Source organism: Phalaenopsis equestris, unplaced genomic scaffold (genome assembly GCF_001263595.1).
Source record: "Phalaenopsis equestris unplaced genomic scaffold, ASM126359v1 Scaffold000860, whole genome shotgun sequence".
Classification (NCBI taxonomy): domain Eukaryota; kingdom Viridiplantae; phylum Streptophyta; class Magnoliopsida; order Asparagales; family Orchidaceae; genus Phalaenopsis; species Phalaenopsis equestris.
Genome location: NW_018165300.1, coordinates 106,434 through 126,358, shown reverse-complemented (window position 1 = coordinate 126,358; position 19,925 = coordinate 106,434). Strand labels below are relative to the sequence as shown.

Below are 19,925 nucleotides of genomic sequence, written 5' to 3'. Positions count from 1 at the left end.
TAATATCATCTCTTTTGTTTTTTTGAAAAAATTGTATGAAGAGCTCTTCATGATCTCTTTTGATGTTTATCCGACGCCTTTCTGACATTTAAAATGAATAAAATTTTGCATGGTACCCCTTTTTATCATTTTGAGACAAAGACATCTCAAACATTCAACTTTAGTAAAAACTCCTCCATCGGAGCATCCAAAATCAAATGAACAAATACCAATGTGACAGCACAGTTGATATTGCTGAGCTCTGTTGCTCAACTTTCAAAGAATCAAAACTATTTTCTAAAAAAGAACAAGTGTGACAAGAACTAATTTCCTGTCATTCTTCAATGGATGTAATTTAGCGTTGTTTATGACAATATGTCTGGTGTCTTCAAGATAGAATTTTCTTAGAGATTCGCAAGTCCTATATTGTTTCCAGGAACCAATAAAATAATCTTCAACATTATCATTACTTAGTTTTCTCAAAACTGATCTATAGATATAAAGAGCTTGAGACTGAACATGGGAACCTTTATTCAAGCGTTCGTCAATAAATCTGTAAATTGCATATCAATTGTAACTTCAGAAATCAACATGCAATGCTTGCAAGAAATTATGATGTCATTTTCCTATAAGAGTTTTCGAGCAATGTTAAATTCTTCTTCTGTCAAATCCCAGAACAACTTCTTATGGTACAACTGATCTGAAGAATGAAAAAAAAAAAAAAAATGTTGGTCAAAACAACCAATATTTCTTTGGATTTCAAGCAAACGAATAAAATGAAGAATGCATGGCAAATACCTAGAACACAACTGAAAGCAATTTGTAAATGTGGAAAAGACTGTAAAAAGGATAATCTTTTTACTTAAAAGAAATATGTTTTTGCTTGAACCCAGTCTCTCCCATTTCTTCATGGAAAATCCCAACCTGAAAAAAAAATCTATGCATTTGTTATTAGTGAAAGGAAAAAAAAAGAAGAAAAGAAAATTTGCATAATATGTAACAGACTTGTAAAATACTTTCAAGATAGCAACCAAGAATGATCCAAAGGCTAAGAGAACTTTTCAAGTTAATTATGTTTCGCCAAACCTTATTGATAGCTGATCCAATCAACTCAAGATAAAGATGATCCTGTTCACCATTGGTTTCTATTGAAGATTCTATAAGTTCTACAGGTCTCTTGTTGGACAAGAGAAACTGTCCCAAAGACTTTATATTAGCATATTAAAACCCCTACTCCAAAAACTATCTATGTTAGTGATGACATATTTACCAATTTATTATTATTATTTTTAATGTTTAATATTAAACTACATAGAAAAATCACGCTAAACATTGAAGGTCACTAAAAAAAATAGCAAGTGATGAAAAAAATCCATTAGATGTCAATAGCGATGAACGATGGCAGACAGATGCAGAAATGTAACAAGATTTAATTAAAGTATTGTTAAATGTGTTTGCAAAGATTAATTAACTCAAGTACTCTTTCACCTACTAAAAGTCTTTCAGCCAAATTGTAGTATATTTGTCCAACAAAAAAAATCATTTCATTCTTTGCAGTATCCTAAAACCAAAATAAGTACAAAGATTACTATGAAAGATCAAGATGCTATTCAGAGGCATGAAAGACACATGCTTTAAGTTTAATAAAAGACCTTACATCTAAAAGAAGGGATGACACAGTCACTTTAACTCCCTCCACTGTCAGTTTACAGCTATGAAAACCTTCAATTTGTTGAACATTTTCTTCATTCAAAATAGAATCACAAATTAAAAAAATTTGGATGAACATCAACAAAGAGAATGAAAAACACGTCAAACACTATGTTAGGAAGCAAAATAGTTTGATATTATTATCAGGAAATTGCAAAATCGTTGAAACCAAATCTGAGTCAATTGGAGAAGCACATAAAAAATGGTTAAGCTTTCTGTTAGTCCACAACATAGCTATGCCTTTCTCCAATGAAATTTTCATACTTGCAAAAGAAGTTGATCAAGTATACACGTCACAGTGAAGCTTTAAGAAGTCCTAGAATATAACAAAGATAATTTAAAAAAAACAGAAAGCGTTGCAGAAAATTTGCTTTACTTGAACATTCAAACATTCAAAGACAGCAGATCAAAAGTGCAACACAATATGAATATTGTACTCTTTACACTTGATTTAAGTTTACTAGTTAATGCATGATAAGCATTGATGTCAAGTTCATATAGTAAATTGATTACACATTGTACATCACACTGAATTAGCTGAAAAAATTACAACATGAATCAAATTCATAAAGTACACAACAATAATATAACACGTTAAACATAGTAATTGACGTTTTAAATTGGAGATGATTTATAAATTTAAAATACAAAAATGTTAGACCCAGTCAAGAAAGCGAAAAAATGTACCAATAGGTTTGTTGGAAAAGTTTATGCTTAGCAATAAAGACCTATGATAAAAACCCAATGTAGAAAGGTGATATACTGTTGTATTTGGAAAATTATCTAGCCAATGTTGACTTGCAAGGACACTATCTAATCTCTCGAAAACTTTGCCAATTTTTCCAAGTATAGCTAAGACCAACAAAAACAATGTCAAAAAGCTTAGCATCCAAAATAGTTTCATTGAATTTAGTTATCATTGACATATTTGGTCTACTTCCCCCTTGTTTCTCTTTATGACCTGTGATCATGTTAAAGTCGCCCCCACCCGTCCAGTTCTCCATCATATTAGAACCCAAGTTAATCAATTTGTTCCATAATTCAAATCTTAATTTATGACTACAACTTGCATAGATAATTGTGGCCCACCCTTTGCATATGTTGATATTAAAAGAGAAGTGCAGAAATTGCGGACCATCTATGTTAATACTTATTAACATTTCTTTTCTATAGAACACGTGCAAAGAATGAAATGATTTTTTTTGTTGGACAAATATACTACAATTTGGCTGAAAGACTTTTAGTAGGTGAAAGAGTACTTGAGTTAATTAATCTTTGCAAACACATTTAACAATACAACTTTAATTAAATCTTGTTACATTTCTGCATCTGTCTGCCATCGTTCATCGCTATTGACATCTAATGGATTTTTTTCATCACTTGCTATTTTTTTTAGTGACCTTCAATGTTTAGCGTGATTTTTCTATGTAGTTTAATATTAAACATTAAAAATAATAATAATAAATTGGTAAATATGTCATCACTAACATAGATAGTTTTTGGAGTAGGGGTTTTAATATGCTAATATAAAGTCTTTGGGACAGTTTCTCTTGTCCAACAAGAGACCTGTAGAACTTATAGAATCTTCAATAGAAACCAATGGTGAACAGGATCATCTTTATCTTGAGTTGATTGGATCAGCTATCAATAAGGTTTGACGAAACATAATTAACCTGAAAAGTTCTCTTAACCCTTGGATCATTCTTGGTTGTTATCTTGAAAGTATTTTACAAGTTTGTTACATATTATGCAAATTTTCTTCTTTTTTTTTCCTTTCACTAATAACAAATGCATAGATTTTTTTTTCAGGTTGGGATTTTCCATGAAGAAATGGGAGAGACTGGGTTCAAGCAAAAACATATTTCTTTTAAGTAAAAAGATTATCCTTTTTACAGTCTTTTCCACATTTACAAATTGCTTTCAATTGTGTTCTAGGTATTTGCTATGCATTCTTCATTTTATTCGTTTGCTTGAAATCCAAAGAAATATTGGTTGTTTTGACCAACATTTTTTTTTTCATTCTTCAGATCAGTTGTACCATAAGAAGTTGTTCTGGGATTTGACAGAAAAAGAATTTAACATTGCTCGAAAACTCTTATAGGAAAATGACATCATAATTTCTTGCAGGCATTGCATGTTGATTTCTGAAGTTACAATTGATATGCAATTTACAGATTTATCGACGAACGCTTGAATAAAGGTTCCCATGTCCAGTCTCATGCTCTTGATATCTATAGATCAGTTTTGAGAAAACTAAATAATGATAATGTTGAAGGTTATTTTATTGGTTCCTGGAAACAATATAGGACTTGCGAATCTCTAAGAAAATTCCATCTTGAAGACACCAGACATATTGTCATAAACAACGCTAAATTACATCCATTGAAGAATGACAGGAAATTAGTTCTTGTCACACTTGTTCTTTTTTAGAAAATAGTTTTGATTCTTTGAAAGTTGAGCAACAGAGCTCAGCAATATCAACTGTGCTGTCACATTGGTATTTGTTCATTTGATTTTGGATGCTCCGATGGAGGAGTTTTTACTAAAGTTGAATGCTTGAGATGTCTTTGCCTCAAAATGATAAAAGAGGGTACCATGCAGAATTTTATTCATTTTAAATGGCAATGTCAGGAAGACGTCTTTATCAAGGCTTTTACTGAAAATTGGAATGTATTTTTCTCATGAAAATGCCTTGGCAAGATGAGCTATTTTTTTCTTTTGTGTATTTATCTGACTGTTTATTCCTTTCTGTTTTTTTATTTAGCAAAATCTTTGGAGGCACCTTGTGAAAAACAGGATGCACGTGAAGTACATGGTGTATCTTGGCAATGCATCTCTGTGTTGTTTGATGGAAAGCCTTGCTTTGATGCTAATTTCCATGGCTATGATTTAAATTCGTTCAAGTTAATGGGGGACAATAATATAGGGTACATTTTTTCTGCTGAATGTGCTGCTTTACTGTACAATATGAGCTGGTTATTTTTGAAATATTTTCATCCATAACACATGATGTGATTATTTAAGTTGTGTTTTGGTCTGTTTGCTACAAATTTGATTCCCTTTTTTTGTTATTCACGAAGCTTACTTTCATCACTTCCGTTTTCCAGCACCAAATGTTGTTCACTCTCAAATGTACAGATGCAAGTCATCATTTCATGATCATTAATGGCCTTCATACTATGCCGAGAGATCCCACCACTTTTTCAAAAGGTTAGTGAAAATATATTGACAGCATTGTTGATTTTGGAAAAATATACTTTTTCCCTAAACCAAGTCCTATATCTCTTCGTAGTATTGCCAACTTTTACATTTCTTAAATTATGAATAACAAAGAGTTTATTTTCTCTAGCGCATGTGTCTCGACTCATTGTCTCACTGATCTGACTATTAACTGTAGAGGCTCCATTCCCCCACCTTATTGCTCACAAGGATCACTTTCTTTACGCCATTGGGCTGCATTTTCTCATCAAACTTCTATTGATTCAATTGTGAACTATCAATATCTTTCTTTTCTTAGAGAAAAGGAATGCAATTTCAAGGCTTATAAGGTGCATAAGAATGCACTAGGTTGTCCATTGAAATTTTGTGCGCATACAAAATCATGAATCTCTAACTTGTCTTTTAATCAAATGTTTGTTTATTTTAGAAAATTTTCAAGTCTATGCTCATTTATAGAACAAGATGATAGGCGGAACAGAACAAGATGCGGAGGTTTATATAGTTTGTTGCATTTTTCTATTTTCTTATTCTTCTAAATTATTTTGTTACAGTTTAAGCAGCATGTAGGAGACAAACTTGATTTATTTTGATTAAAAGAGCAATATTTGACAATTACTGTTCTTTTGATATTTTGTAATTTATTGCCTTCATCTTAAATAAATAAATTATGTGGCCAAAAACCATTTGTGCACAAAATTATAGACGATGGTATAATAGGTTGCATGATTTTAATTCTTCGTAAAATCATCCATCTTGACTTTGCTACCATTAAATTTTTTCAATTGAGAATCAACCTATGGTGCATGATTTTACCCACTATGTTAAAGCTAAAATATAGAATTAAATCTTTTATATTGATTTCTAGAGATATTTTTTTTCACAACCTGGTCTATCACTTAGAAATTTTCAAGTTTAGAACAGACAGTTGGTCGATGTTAATCAAAATTTTTTATATTTTCATTTTTATAATTAATATTTAATTATTCAAATATAAATGATAGTTACTACATAAAAAAAATAGTAATTTTTAAGTTTAGAACAGACAGTTGGTCGATGTTAATCAATTTTTTTTATATTTTCATTTCTATAATTAATATTTAATTATTCAACATAAATGATAGTTACTACATAAAAGAAAATGGTTAATGCAGTTAGATTTACCTTATTTTGGTTGCTCGTGCTTTTATAAACATGCTCTGCTCTATTAATTATCTTTTCTCAAAATCTCTATTCGATTGCAGCCTTGCAGGTGCTAAGAACAGCCGCTTCCTCTATATGGTTCAGGTTGCATAGCTCTCCAATGGTGCGGGGGCCACTGAGCTTCAGGAACAGCAAGCTTTTCTCGCATCTCCACAGGCGCAGTATGAACGCTCAGTCCTATAACAGCAACGCTACTCCTTTCCTTCATGTATCCTGATCCAGGAAAATACATGCTTTACCAGTATATGCCAGTTTGGTAAAATTTAAAACATACAATAAAAAAGGAAGATACACACATACCCACTTAATTCCTATGTATACACATGTCTAATAAATAAATTTTTGCCATTACAATTGTTAACAGTATAAGAAAGGTGACATATGTAAAAATTGTGATTTAAATGTTAGATAGTAAATATATAGGAATTAAGTGGCACACCGGCATGTATGTAAATATTCCATAAAGTTAACAGTATAAACAAAACTCCATTCAATAACTTCAACTAAAGAATCAATGTAACATGCCCTTTCATCATCATTAAAAGTGTTTGGAGGTGCGGAACCACCAAATCCATAGAATTGTTTTGAAGCAAACTGACATCTTGAAAAAGATTCTTAATCTATGATAAATAAAATTGGACTGATAAGATCAATTCCATTGGAAATTAACCAATAAAATGAATGATATTTAAAAAAAAACTAATTACTTCTCTGTCAAACTAAATACATAAAACTAATTTAGCAAATTGCATAATTAATTACCTCATTTCTTCCAAGATTTTAATTTCACTAAAAAAATGAAGTTTGCAGGAAATGGAAGTATTCAGGAAGTGAGACAGAGGATAGATTATAATCATGAAAGTTATGCAAAATATTCATCTTCAGCTCTGTATTCTAAACAAGTTTTTCAGAATTTTCCTCTTTATTTATATACGAAACGGAATATCGTATTAATGATACTTACAGTTTGATCACAAATATTATCTCATTTAAGCTAACTCTTGCCACATAAAATTAAAAAAAAAACTAAATACTTCTCTGTCAAACTTCACTATGAATAAGCCATTTCCTGCATGACATGAAAAACGTAAATATTACACAGAAATATATTTAGAAATAAAACCAATCAGTCTTAATCAGTTTATCCACTACAAACAGAACCACCATAGCTCTGCCCTTCCTGCATATTACTATGAATAATATAACTCTATTTGTTTGCTTTCATATGCAACATCATAAAGCAATTCAATATTCAAAATGTCATCAACAACTTTGTTCAATATTCAAAATCTCTTCACCCAACAAAGCCCGGACACTTACAGGTCCAAGCTACTCAATATAGCGAACAAAACACTTCGGTTCATCTCAAGCTCCTCCTGAACACATGAACAATGTAAAGAGCGGTCGTTGAAAGAGCCAAAAATTTGTCAACAGAAATGGAAAAAAACATCAAAATAATTTAGAGCTCTAATGCAGGAAATTTATTAATCACCAATACTCGCTATATTAATCCCAAGAAATTATAGAAAAATACATTTCGTGTTGACCTATTCCACCTCCAATTAAAGAAGACGACGACGAACTTAAAAATTTTAAAATAAAAAAGTTCGGCAAAATAATGACGCTCCATGGTGAAATCCCTCAACATTCTGTAAACCTAAAATGAGCAACAGAACCAATCCTCATGGGACTTGACCAGAAACAAAAAATGCCAATATTTATCGAAGCCCATTTTCGAACTTGGACTTAACCAGAAACCAAAAACATCGAGAAATAAAAAATGAAATAGTCAAAGAGAGTTTAATTAGAAATCTTCATAAGTCCCCTAAATCAAATATACTGAGGCACTCATTGCCAAAGTTTCACTTCAACTGCCAATGTTACATAACCTGCCATCAAAGTCCCTGATCGTTCACCCACTAATGAACAATGAAATTAATTAGAAGTAAAAAAGCATTCATTTGCATTATCAGTTGAAGAATCCGCTCCAAAAGGATTCAAAAAAATTCACTTTTAAAATTAAGAGATTGTACAAACAAAAAGCTGCTCAACACACTTTCTGGAATAGTTACAACTATAAATGAATGTAATGCTAAAGTTTGAAAAAAATCATATTTTACTGAAATAAATTAACCATTACAGATGCAGCAGCTCTAATTTAGGAAAAATTATCCCATACAGATCGGACACCGCACGCATCTGATCCTAACCGTAAATCAGGTGATTTACGGTCAGAATGTATTTCGGTGGGCCCCACCTAAATTTTTTTTTAAAAAAACTGAAATAATCCTGACCATAGATCACCGTGATCTACGGTTAGGATCGGACACCGCATGCAGAGATGTATGCGGTGTCCGTATGAAATAATTTCTCAAATGCTGGACATGATGACACGACACCTGAGCACTACTGCTGGGCAACGTCACCTCTAAGCTATTTCGCGCTCTTGCTAGATCTACAAGATCTCAATTTAATTCAAAAACCAACAATAATGTGTCTTCTTCAAAGATCTGCATGTAATTGCCCCTAAATATCAAAAGTGAGTGATGCAAGTTTCAGGTGATCTGTATGTAATTTCTTGTAAATCCCGATTTTTGTTAAGGGAATCATCATAGCCCAAGCAGAGCTAAATGCTCACAACAAAACTAGATCTATAGGCAATATAACATTTTTTAATGCGATATTTCACTCCAAAAAATGTCAAAACCTTGGTATCGTTCAAAAAAATTAAATAGATCCAAAAAAAATTTATGAAAACTTAAGCTAAGAGGAGAACCTGAAGATATATATGAAATATTAAAGAAAATATACTTAAAGATGAAGCCTCCGTAGCCTTACAAGCAACCAAGCAAGAATATCGAACAATCAAGCACTGAAGCAAAAATACCGCCTAGTCGATCCAAAGCCGACTTACAAATATACTTTATAGAAGACAAACTAAACCCTAAACGAACACAAACAACCAACCCCAAGCTCTTCGCGATTTTGAAAGAAAAAGAGGGAGAGTCAGCGGAAACCGAAGGCTTTCGAGAGGGGAAAGGAGTTCGAAGTGCCGAACAGCCGAACACGGGTTAGGGCTTAGGGTTTGACATTTTAGATTGTATATATTAATATATATAAATAATATGTTATAATAATTATATAACTTATATTATATATATATATATATATATATATATATATAAAAGTTTATATTTTGAATAATAACGATTCGAATATGAATCAACACAACAGTGTTCGTGTTTGGTTCGTTTAAAAAACCGAACGAAAAAAAATTATTTGTGTTCGTCTCGTTTACTTATCAAACGAATCAAACACGAACACCCTGACGAACCGAAACGAACTTTTTGCAAACAACGAGCTTTTTTGACGGCCCTAAATACATAGGAATTGAGTGTTATGGATGTAAATCTTCCAAAATGTTGTCCCTTGCAAAAATATGCTTATAAATTTTTGTTTTAACTGCTGCCACGATTTCAACTCAATTCTAGTCCACGCAAGGAGTTCATATGTGAAAATGTGGTCTCCAATTGGTCTTGTCCTTAGAGTAGTGTTGTGATTGACGTTGTGGCTCCCTTACAGGCTCATTTTAGAAGCAAGTTCTTTGTCTCTATCTTATTTTGTCACTCATCAAGTTGATGTCCGTAATAACTATTATAAGTGGTGGTCATGTAGAATGATGTTTGACCATAAACTAAATAATTTATTGGGGTATGCTTAAGCAACTTCCTACTTTCAAAATTAAGATGCACTTTGGGATCACTTCTATTTCTTAATTTTTATTTTTTTTCTGTTTTTTAAAGTTTTGATTTGAAAGAAAACATATTTGACTAGTTGAATAAAATATAGTTGTTTCTAAAAACACTCAAATATTTCAAAGTAATCGAGTGTTTTGAAAAAAATATATTAATTTATTTTTTTAAAAAAATAACTAAAAATTTGTAGAAAAACACATTGAATAAACATTTTTATAATCAAAAGCGAAGAAAAAAATGATATCAAATAAGCCCTAATTTATTGATTTATGTTCTTCAAAACTAAATTGATTAACACATTGTTATTTATTGGCTTTTTGGCTTCTTTTTCTTCTGTTGTGATGCTCTTCTGTTGTGATGCATTCTGTTGTGATGCAGAGCAATGAAAGATAAATGGATAGGACTATGGGAGTGCTTGCTTTTGGGCGAGATATTGGATGTTGAAACTCTCAAAATTTTTGTTGAGAAACTGTTGAAATCTTTGAATTCCCAATGTGATTTTATACTCAATAATAATCTCATCAAAGTTATACACAGTGATGCTCAGTATGTCCTTGTTGCTGAAGTCTGCATTGTTCAGTCATTGTTTTATAAAACATTCTTTGGCTAAAGATGATGTTATGGGTAGCAAAGGCAAGGGCATTTGCTGACCATAGTAAAAAGTTAAGTTAATCCTCACATCTGTTGAGAGTTTGATTTCGGAAGCAGTTGGCGAAGGCATGAAAGACAACAAGCAACCAATTATTCTCATCTTAGATTTTGATGTGCAGGTAATCACTTTCATTTGATAACGAATAAACATTTTGGTTTGGTATTGAACCACCTATTGCACACTTCTATTTGGTAAAAGTGTCAAAATGATCCTCTGATTCATTGTAAGAGGTCATTTTAGTCCCGGTTTATAAAAAAATATTTACATATATACCACTCAATTCTTATGTATTTACATTTCAACACCTCAACTTCAATTTTAACATACATGACATCTTTCTATGTATGGAAATATGTTTCACTTTTTAAATGTTAAAATGATTTTATTTTTGATGTGATATAAAATTTTGGGTGGTATAAATGTAAAAAATAAAGTTATTAGATATGTCAATACATAGCATTAAGGTGGTATGCATGTAAATTATTCACAATAAAAATATCAATTTAGTCAACTAACTCTTTTAATATTAGTTGAAACAATCCCAGTGAAGAATATTTTAACACCCGTTAAAAAAGTTATTGGATTAATTTAGCATTTGTATAAGCTCTATGACTAATATGACCAGATGTAAATAGTCAAGGGTCTATTTTGTCACTTCACTACTGTTCCTTTTAGATTTGTACTGGTGATAGGTAGGATGACTTTCTTTTTTTTTTTCATCCTAACCTTGTTCACTATTTGAATAACCTTCAATTTAAATTGCAAGGAGAATTTTCTTTTACAGAAAGTAGTTTTTTTGCACTTAAGAGCTTTCCTAAGCCATGCTTGCATGATTGTATATGATCTCATGGCAGAGCATGCAAATATTGAAAAATCAGGAGGTTTATCACATGTCTTCCTTAGGCAGCATTTTGCTAAAACTGAACTATCATGTCAGTGAAAAGAACAAATTCGAAGTTAATCTTCCATACATATACCATTTTTGTGCATATTATTTGCTTAATCCTGGTGGCAGTATCAGTTATATGCAACAAGAGTTTGAAAAATGGTTTCAAAATCTTAAGTGGGAGGTAACACTCTTTGAATACAATCAAGTAATCTCTTTTTGCGTGACATTAACTTACATACCACCTAATTGCTATGTATTTACATATCTAACACTAAAACTTCTTATATTTATACTGTCTAAATCTTTCATATCATATCAAAAATATCATTACTCTTTAACTCTGAAAAAATGAATACATTTTTCTGCATTTTTAAGGTATTAGTTAGGCATGCAGATACATAGGAATTAACGAATACATTTTTCTGCATTTTTAAGGTGACAGATATGTAAATGTTGACGTTTAGGTATTAGTTAGGCATGCAGATACATAGGAATTAAATGGTATGTACGTAAATTTTTTTATATTTAGGTTTAAATTATTTGTAGTTTTTTTTTTATTTGGTGTCATAAGCAGTTTTTTGTTTTTGTATACGACAAAGCATGAAATGTTCCAATAATTGAGGAATTATTATTAACATTACAAAATCATGACATATTCTTGTATTTTGGTCATTGAAGTGGTAAGTTTGTCTTAATCCAATTATTATTCCATAATAGTGTTGCGGTTGTTTAATAGTTTCAAAGCATCTAATTTCTGTGTATTATATATTGAACACCTAATTCATACTACCCAAATCATTAATGTCACATAAAAATTACAGTTATTTTAGCTTTTAAAAATTAAATTTTTTCACATCTCATAAAAAATATTATCATTTTACTTTTAAAAAGTAAAATATACATTTTCAATCACAGATAAGGTGGCATGCATGTAAAAAATAGTTGATAGATATATGACCACATAGAGAATTGAGTGATATGTATGTAAATCTTTTTTTTCTCTTTTTTATGCCACCGGAATGAAATATATATGTGGGGAGTCCTTTGGAAAACTCAGTGGTTGTGCTGCTGCATTATTGATGGATTGTTGCAGTGGATCTCTTAGACAACAAGGGTGTTATGTGCCTCAAGATGCTCCTTTTTAATACTTATTTGCAGACTCTCTTGGAATAATTGCAATTTTATGGGACGTAATTGATACAGAAATCGCCCTTTTTGCGAATGTCATACTCAACTCATGGACTTTGGACTCCATCCTTCATAAGTGCAACAAATGCATCAGTTTGACAGAAAATTTTAATGACGGTAAATCCAACTTTCCATCCATAAGAAAAGTTTTGAAATTCACAAAGATTGCTAAGGAGTATTGCACGTTTTGTGAAGCCAAATTAAGAGTTGCTTCACTTATTAGTGAGGCGAGGGGAGCTTGTAAACTTCCTACCATAGCATGACCTCAATTGTTTGTCATGGTGTGCCTACAATTTTAAAGAGGAATTAGATTTATAAGAAATTTGTTGCATAATTGCCCCTTTTTATTTTTGGCCTAAAGCTTTCAATGAAATTTGGGAGTTTTTGTCAATAACGTTCTAATCTGATGTGATTATTTGACAATAGACTACATTTTTTATGTGTTTCATTTTTAAAAAGTTAGCTATGATGATACTTTTTTATGCAATAGACTACAATTTTTATGTGTTTCGTTTTTAAAAAGTTAGCTATGATGATACTTTTTTATGTGATGTTAAAGATTTAAGTGGTATACATGTAAATATGAATACTTGGGTGTTTGGTGTGTAAATACATAAAAATTGTGTGGTATGTCTGTAAATTTCATGCCCCAAACCCTAATTAAACTACTATAATTTCAGAATTTTTTTATTAAATTCAATTAGGATTAGCTTTTTGGAGGAATTTAGTTGCTTATGGGTACAATTCACAATGAAATCTTTGAATGAAATAATTGTCACGACATTAAACAACTCTTGATTTTCGAGCTTCTGCTGTAATTTTCTGTTAGCACTTCACAATTGCAGCATTTAGAGGCCTAAGATTCATTTGATTGCTTGTGTTTATAAAATGTAATTTTGAGAATGAGTTAATTAAATGATTATAGTAATGTTGTTATATCAATTTATTACTTGCTCATTACATGTTTAGTTGGTTTCAGTCGCACAGTTTTACAATTTCACCCATCATTGTATTTTAGGAAAATTTACATGTATTTGCATATCTAGCACATAAACTTTCCTATTTGCATTTAAAGCATTTTGATGTTGATAAATATATGTTAATAATGGTGTTATTTTTTATATGCTCTTAAATATTTGAGTGCTAGATCTTTTATTTTTTTAATTTCAATTTTTTATTGTAAATATTATGTTGAATTTGATTTATTAGTCTTAAGAAACCCATACCCCTCAATTTTTGTATATTTACATTATCTGACACGCATATTTTTATTTTTATATTTATACGACAAATCTTTCATATTGCATAAAAATATCATTATTTTACTTTTTAAGAACTCAAATTGTATTTTTATTCTTTGCCGATTTTTTAATTCACTTTGCTCTTACAAGAAATGTCAAGGTGTGTTGCATGACGCTAAAATTGCATCTAATATGAATGTTTTATCTTTCAATAGCTACCAAATATGTTAGATATGCAAATACATAGGAATTGAGTGTTATGGATGTAAATGCTAGCAGAATGTTGTCCCTTACAAAAATATGCTTATAAAATTTTATTTTAACTCCTGCCAGAATTTCAACCCAATTTTAGTCCACACAAGGAGTTCATACGTAAAAATGTGGTCTCCAACTGGTCTTGTCCCTGGAGTAGTGCTATGATTGACGTTGTGGCTCCCTCGTACAGGCTCATTTTAGAAGTAAGTTATTTGTCTCTATCTTATCTTGTCGCTCCAAGGTGATGTCCGTAGTAACTATTGAAAGTGGTTGTCTTATAGAAGGACGCTTGATCATAAACTAAATAATTTATTGAGGTATGCTTAAGCAACTTCTTACTTTCAAAACTAAGAGGCCATTTGAGATCACTTCTATTTTTTTAATTTTTTTTATGTTTTGATTTGAAGCAAAATATATTTGACTATCTAAATAAAATATAGTTATTTCTAAAAACACTCAAATATTTCAAAGTGATTAAGTGTTTAAAAAAAATTAATTTATTTTCTTAAAAATAATAACTAAAAATTTGTAGAAAAATACATTGAATAAACATTTTTTACACAAAAGAAAAGAAAAAAAATTATCTGAAATAAGCCCTAATCTATTAGTTTATGTTCTTCGAAACTAAATTGATTCACTCATTGTCATTTATTGGCTATTTAGCTTCTTTTTCTTCTATTGTGATGCAAAGCAATGAACGATAAATGGATATGACCATGAGAATGCTTGCTTTTGGGCGAGAGATTAGATATTGAATATCTCAAATTTTTTGCTGAAAAATTGTTGAATTCTTTGAATTCCCAATGTTACTTTATACTCAATGATAATCTCATCAAAGTTATACTCAATGGTGCTTAGTCTGTCCTTGTTGCGGAAGCCTGCATTGTTCAGTCACTATTTTGTAAGGGATTCTTTGACTTGGGAGAATGTTATAGGGAGCAAAGGTTAGGGCATTTGCTGATCATAGTAAAGAGTTAAGTTAATCCTCACATCTGTTGAGAGTTTGATTTCGGAAGCAGTTGACGAATGCAAGAAAGTCAACAGACAACCAATTATTCATGTCTTAGATTCTGATGTGCAGGTAATCACTTTCATTTGACAGCGAATAATATTTTGATTTGATATTGATCCACATATTACACACTTCTATTTGATGAAAAGTGTCAAAATGGTCTTCTGATTATTTGCAAGAGGTCATTTTAGTCCCGGTTTATAAAAAGAATATTTACATATATACCACTCAATTCTTATGTATTTACATTTCAACACCTAAATTTCAATTTTAACATATATGACATTTTTCTTATGTATGGAAATATGTTTCACTTTTTAAAAGTTAAAATGATTATATTTTTGATGTGATATAAAAGATTTTGGTGGTATAAATGTTAAAAATAAAGTTATTAGATATGTAAATGCATAACATTTGAGTGGTATGCATGTAAATATTCCACAATAAAAATGTTAATTTAGTCCACAAACTAATTTAATATTAGTTGAAACAATCTCAATGAGGATTATGTTAGCCTCCGCTAAAAAGTTACCGGATTAATTTAGCATTTGTATAAACTCTATGACTATATGACCAGATGTAAATAGTCTGGGGTCTATTTTGTCACTTTACTACTGTTCCTTTTTAGATTTGCATTGGTGATAGGTCGGATCACTTTCTTTTTTTTTTCATCATAACCTTGTCCACTATTTGAATAACTTTCCTTTTAGTTTGCAAGAAAAAATTTATTTTAGAAAAAAGTAGTTTTTTTGCACTTGAGAGCTTTCCTAAGCCATGCTTGCATGACCGTAGATGATCTCATGGGATAGCATGCCAATAATGAGAATCAGGAGGTTTATCGCATGGTTTCCTTAGGTGGTAGCATTTTGCTAAAATTGAACTATCACTCAGTGAAAAGAACACATTTGAAGTTAATATTCCATACATAGACCCTTTTTTGAATATTGTTTGCTTAATCCTGGTGGCAATCTCAGTTATATGCAACATGAATTTGAAGAATAGTTTTGAAATCTTAAGTGAGATGTAACACTCTCTTCGATTACATTCGAAACAATCTCTTTTTTGCGTGGCATTAACTTACATACCTCTTAACTCTTATGTATTTACATATCTAACACCACAACTTCTTATATTTATACTGTCTAAATCTTTCATATCATACCAAAAATATCATTAATCTTTAACTCTAAAAAAGTGAATACCTTTTGCTACATCTTTAAGGTGACAAATATTTAAATGTTAATATTTAGGTATTAGTTAAATATGCAGATACATAAGAATTAAATGGTATGTATGTAAATATTTTTTTGTATTTAGGTTAAAATTATTTTTTTTCTATTTGGTGCCACAAGCAGCTTTTTGTTATTGTATAAGGCAAAACAGGAAATGCTCCAACAATTGAGGAATTATTATTAGTTTTGCAAAATTATGACATATTCTTATATTTTGGTCACGAAAGTGCTAAGTTTGTCTTAAGCCGATTATTATTTCATAATAATATTGCGGTTGTTTAATAATTTCAAAACACATAATTTATGTGTATTACATATTGAACGCCTAACTCATACTACCCAGATCATTCGTATCACATAAAAATTATAGTCATTTTAGCTTTTAAAAAGTAAAATACACATTTTCTTGCATAGATAATAATGTGGCGTATAAGTAAAAGTTGAAGTTTAGGCGTTAAACATGTAAATACATAGGAATCGAGTCTTATTTATGTAATTTTTTTCTTCACCACATTTACCTACATAGTATCGAATTCTTATTTATTTACATATTTAACACTTATATCATACTTTTTTACCTTTATACCAATCAGCTCTTTCACATCTCATAAAAAAATCACCATTGTACCTTTTAAAAAGTGACATATACTTTATCAATCACAGATAAGGTGGCATGCATTTAATATTAATTTGAAATATACATTTTCAAAAATTTTGTATTAATTTGTTACTTGCTCATTAGCATGTTTGATTGGTTTCAGTCGCATAGTTTTACAATTTCGCCCATTCATTATTTTTTAGGAAAATTTACATGTATTTGCATATCTAGCACCTAAACTTTCGTATTTGCATTTATAACATTTTGATGTTGATAAATATATGCTAACAATAGTGTTATTTTTTATATGATCTTAAATATTTGAGTGTTTGATCTTTCATTTTTTTTAATTTCAATTTTTTATTGTGTATGTTCCGTTGAATTCGATCTATTAGTCTTAAGGAACCCATACCCCTCAATTTATGTATATTTACATTATCTGACACAAATATTTTTTTTTTATATTTATATCACAAATCTTTCATATTGCATAAAAGTATCATTATTTTACTTTTTAAGAAGAAAAATTGTATTTACATTCTTTGCAATTTTTTAATTCACTTCGCTCTTACAAAAGATGCCAAGGTGTGTTGCATGACGCCAAGATTGCATCTAATATGAATGTTTATCTTTCAATTGCTACCAAATATGTTAGTATGCAAATACATAGGAATTGAGTGTTATGGATGTAAATGCTAGCAGAATGTTGTTTATGCTTATAAATGTTTGTTTTAACTGCTGCCAGGATTTCAATCCAATTCTAGTCCACACAAGGAGTTCATACGTGAAAATGTGGTCTTCAACTGGTCTTGTCCCTTGAGTAGTGTTGTGATTGACGTTGTGGCTCCCTCGTACAGGCTGATTTTAGAAGCAAGTTCTTTGTCATTATCTTATTTTGTCAGTCGTCAAGCTGACGTCCGTAGTAACTGTTGCAAGAAGTGGTATTGTAGAAGGATGTTTGACCATAAACTAAATAATTTATTGGGGTATGCTTAAGCAACTTCCTGCTTTCAAAACTAAGAGATCGTTTGGGATCAATTCTATTTTTTAATTTTTATTTATTTTTTTCATTTTTTTATATTTTGATTTGAAACAAATCATATTTGATTAGTTAAATAAAATACAATTGTTTCTAAAAACACTCAAATATTTCAAAGTGATTAAGTGTTTTGAAAAAAAAAAAGTTAATTTATTTTTTTTAAAAATAATAACTAAAAATTTGTAGAAAAATGCATTGAATAAACATTTTTATAAACAAAAGAGAAGAAAAAAATAATCTTAAATAAGCCATAATTTGTTGATTTATGTTTTTCAAAACTAAATTGATTAACACATTGTTATTTATTGGCTTTTTGACTTCTTATTCTTTTGTTGTAATGCAGAACAATGAAAGATAAATGAATAGGACCATGGGAGTGCTTGCTTTTGGGGGGGAGATTGAATGTCAAATCTCTCAAATTTTTTGCTGAGAAACTGTCAAATTTTTTGAATTCCCAATGTGATTTTATACTCAATGAAAATCTCATCAAAGTTATACTCAGTGATGCACAGTCTGTCTTTGTAGTTGAGGCCTGCATTGTTCAGTCACTATTTTATAAAGAATTTTTTGGCTAGGAAGGATGTTGTGGGGAGCAAAGGCTAGGGCATTTGCTGACCATAATAAAGAGTAAAGTCAATCCTTACATTTGTTGAAAGTTTGATTTTGGATGCAGGTGGCGAAGGCATGAAAGTGAACAAGCAACCAATTATTCCCGTCTTAGCTTCTGATGTGCAGGTAATCACTTTCATTTGATAGCGAATAAAGATTTTGATTTGGTATTGAACCACCTATTGCACACTTCTATTTCATGAAAAGTGTCAAAATGATCCTCTGATTATTTGCAAGAGGTCATTTTAGTCCCGGTTTATAAAAAGAACATTTACATATATACCACTCAATTCTTATGTATTTACATTTCAACATCTAAACTTCAATTTTAACATATATGTCATTTTTCCTATGTATGGAAATATGTTTCACTTTTTAAAAGTTAAAATGATTGTATTTTTGATGTGATATAAAAGACTTTGGTGGTATAAATGTGAAAAATAAAGTTATTGGATATGTAAATGCAAAATATTTGAGTGGTATGCATGTAAATATTCCACAATAAAAATGTCAATGTAGTCCACAATCTCTTTTGATATTAGTTGAAATAATCCCAGTGAGGATTATTTTAACCTCCATTAAAAAAGTTATCAGATTAATTTAACATTTGTATAAACTCTATGACTAATATGACCAGATGTAAATAGTCTGGGGTCTATTTTGTCACTTTACTACTGCTCCATTTAGATTTGCACTAGTGATAGGCCAGATGACTTTCTTTTTTTTTTCATCTTAACTTTCTCCACTATTTGAATAACCTTCATTTTAGATTGCAAGGAAAATTTTATTTAGAATAAAGTAGTTTTTTTGCACTTGAGAGCTTTCCTAAGCCAATCTTGCATGACCGTAGATGATCTCATGGGAGAGCATGCCAATATTGAAAAATTCGGAGGTTTATTGCATACCTTCATTAGGCAGCATTTTGTTAAAACTGAAATATCACGTCAGTGAAAAGAACACATTTGAAGTTATTCTTTCATACATAGACCCTTTTTGTGCATATTATTTGTTTAATCCTAGTGTCAATCTAAGTTCTATGTAACAAGAATTTGAAGAATTATTTCAAAATCTTAAGTGAGAGGTAACACTCTCTTCGAATACATTCAAAGCAATCTCTTTTTTTAGTGGCATTAACTTACATACCACCTAATTCCTATGTATTTACATATCTAACACCAAAATTTCTTATATTTATACTGCCTAGATCTTTCATATCATACCAAAAATACAATTACTCTTTAACTCTAAAAAAGTGAATACTTTTTGTTGCATCTTCAAGGTGACAGATATGTAAATGTTGATGTTTAGGTTTTAGTTAGATATGCAGATACATAATTAAATGATATG

General features: G+C 30.3%; 1 long non-coding RNA gene across 4 annotated transcripts; it reads right to left on the bottom strand.

Annotated features, from left to right (window-relative positions):
* Positions 1-519: 519 nt before the first annotated feature.
* On the bottom strand, positions 520-9,184 carry LOC110031893. Of its 4 annotated transcripts, XR_002294795.1 has the most exons (5): positions 9,063-9,184; positions 7,429-7,484; positions 6,070-7,177; positions 778-903; positions 520-679 (listed from the first exon to the last, which is right to left on the bottom strand). It is a non-coding gene; the product is annotated as an uncharacterized LOC110031893 (long non-coding RNA). The 4 variants fall into 4 exon arrangements; XR_002294796.1 differs by lacking the exon at positions 520-679 and having other exon boundaries at positions 693-903; positions 6,070-6,321; XR_002294797.1 differs by lacking the exons at positions 520-679; positions 7,429-7,484 and having other exon boundaries at positions 693-903.
* Positions 9,185-19,925: the final 10,741 nt, after the last annotated feature.